General features: G+C 44.0%; 1 non-coding gene across 1 annotated transcript; it reads left to right on the top strand.

Annotated features, from left to right (window-relative positions):
- Window positions 1–2,348: 2,348 nt before the first annotated feature.
- On the top strand, window positions 2,349–2,454 carry LOC124099588 (U6 spliceosomal RNA). Its single transcript, XR_006854004.1, has one exon. It is a non-coding gene; the product is annotated as a U6 spliceosomal RNA (small nuclear RNA).
- Window positions 2,455–2,755: the final 301 nt, after the last annotated feature.

Below are 2,755 nucleotides of genomic sequence, written 5' to 3'. Positions count from 1 at the left end.
GGTTGAGTTTGGGGTTTGTAGGGGTCCAGGGTGTCACCTCAGTCTCCTCATCCCTGTCTATTTCCTGCATGGGAGTCTTCTGTACCCTGAGCCCCAGGCCACTTGGCCTGAAATATATACCCTCTTCTGGGTCCCTCTCAAACCTCTCCTTGTCCTGTCCCCTAACTGGGTCTGCCTCATTCTTTGCCAGGACCCTGTTCCTGCCCGCCCCCTCTCTCCAGGGTGTACTCCCTCCTCCCTCCTGGGCGGCTCCAGGGCACAGATCTAGGTATAAAGCTACCTGAGGGACAGGAGGACAGGTGCCCTGGAAAGACCCAGAAATTGCAGAAAGGAAGGAGCCAAGGAGAGAGCATGAGCTGTCGCGTGGGTGAGTGAGGGGACTGAGCACCAGGACCCGGAGGCCAGGAGGGATGGGGGCCCTCTCTGGCTGCTCTGACTCATGTGCCTAGTGACTTTGCACTTGCTGGAAACCTCCAAATCCTTATACATAGAAGGCTTCATTCCTCATTCATTCAACAAATATTTACTGAGTGCCTATTATATGTGAAGTATAGTCATCCCTTGTTATCTATGGAGGGTTGGTTCCAGGACCCCCCAGAGGATATTAAAATCTGAGAATACTCAAGTCCCTTATATAAAAAGGCACGATATATTGAGCTGAGGTTGTAGTTCAGTGGTAGAGTGTTTGCCTAGCACATGTAAGGCACTGGGTTCGATCCTCAGCACCACATAAACATAAATAAATTAAATAAGCTTTTTTAAAAAGGCGTGATACTTGCATGTAGTTTACACAATTCTCCTATATACTTCACATCATCTCTAGATAACTTATAATTAATACAATATAAATGTCATGTAAATAGTCATTTTATAGTTTAAGGAATAATGACAAGGAAAAAAAAAAGTCTGTTCATGTTCAGTTTAGATGAAATTTTCTATCTGCAGTTGATTGAATATGTGGCTACAGATCCTGCAAATACAGAGGGCTGACTGTGCTGTCCTAAGCATTTGGGAATAGAACCAGTGATCAGACAAAAACCTGTGGCCTGGGATGGGGATGTAGCTCAGTGGTAGAGCTGTGGTCGGTCACTCACGAGGCCCTGAGTTCTATCCCCAGCACCACAAAAGCAAAACAACAATAATACCCACCCATGACTGCATTCATTCATTCATTTGTTCACCAAATATTTAGTAGTGAGAACCAGCAATGAATGAACCAGGTGAGGTTTCCTCTTGCCTAGAGCTGTCATGCTGGTGGAAGAGACAGCAATAAGTCAGTTAAAAAACAAATGAGATAACTTCCAATTAAAAAACAAACAAGAAAACAAACAAACTCTCAGGGAGTTGGCAGGACTTTGGGGATGGTGGCCAGGACAGTTTATCTGAGCTGGGGCCTGAGGAACAGGAAGGAGATGACCTTGGGAGGGTTTTGGGGGTGGTCCCCACAGGGAATGTGACAGAACATAAAGAAGGCCAGTTCAGGGGGAATAAGCCTTTGCAGAACACACTGAGGACTTTTTTTTTTTTTTAGTTGTAGATGGACCTTTATTTTATTTATTTATATGTGATTCTGAGAATCAAACCCAGGGCCTCACACATACTAGGCAAGCACTCTGCCACTGGGCTACAACCCCTGACCCACACTGAGGACTTTTATTTTTACTCTGAGTGAGGTGGGAGCCCATGGGAATGCTAGAGAGGGTTTGAACATAGTCGGGCCTGGGGGTCTGCAGAAGCAGAAGCCAGGGTAGAAGCTGATACTGGGGAAGAAGCAAGAGACGATGTGGAAGCTTGGACATATACAGCTCAATATATTCTCACAAAGTGAGTGTATACCTTATAATGAACATTCAGATTAAGAAACAAAAAACTTGGGGCTGGGGTTGTGGCTCGGTGGCAGAGCGCTTGCCTAGCATGTGTGAGGCCCTGGGTTCAATTCTCAGCACCGCATATAAATAAATAAAATAAAGAACCATTGACAACTAAAAATATATATTAAAAAAGAAAAAAGAAACTTGCACTGCCTGTTTTACTCTTCTCTCTTCTATTCCTCTCCTTACCCCAACCTCCTCCTCCTTCCCCCCGCCGCCCGCCTTCCATTACTGGAACTGAACCCAGGGCCACTCTATCACTGAGCTACATCCCTAGCACTTTCTGTTTTGAGACAGGATCTCACTAAGTTGTCTAGGCTGGCCTCCTTGAGGAAGAAGAAGTGGTCAGATTCTGGATATACTGTTTCATCTTTTAAAAGTTTTTACTGAAAGTAACAAATATACAAAAAGGTTCATGTTATAAGTATACAGCTCAATTAATTCTCATACAGTGAAGATGTACCTTGTAATGGGCGCCCAGCTTTCACCTGCTACTTATACTAAAATTGGAATGATACAGAAAAAATTAACATGACCCTTGTGTAAGGATGACACACATATTTGTAAAGCATTCCATATTTTATTGTTTATTTATTTAGATATTAGGGACTGAATCCAGGGGCACTTAACCACTAAGCCATATCCCCAGCCCTTTTTAAATTTTTTTTATTTTGAGACAGGATCTCACTAGGTTGCCTAATGCCTCAGTAAATTGCTGAGGCTGGCTTTGAACCTGTGATCCTCCTGCTTCAGCCTCCTGAGCCACTGGGATTACAGGAGTGTGCCACCACACCTGGCACATTCCATATTTAAAAATACAAAACCAAAAAAATCCTTGCCTTGGCTACCTTGTAAGGACAGAACCAACAGGATTTGGATGTGTA

Source organism: Marmota monax, unplaced genomic scaffold, assembly GCF_021218885.2.
Source record: "Marmota monax isolate L192 unplaced genomic scaffold, Marmota_monax_Labrador192_F-V1.1 WCK01_AAM20220418_F8-fsc00086, whole genome shotgun sequence".
Lineage (NCBI taxonomy): Eukaryota > Metazoa > Chordata > Mammalia > Rodentia > Sciuridae > Marmota > Marmota monax.
Note: the sequence above shows the minus strand (reverse complement) of the source record. Positions and strands in the feature narration are given on the sequence as shown.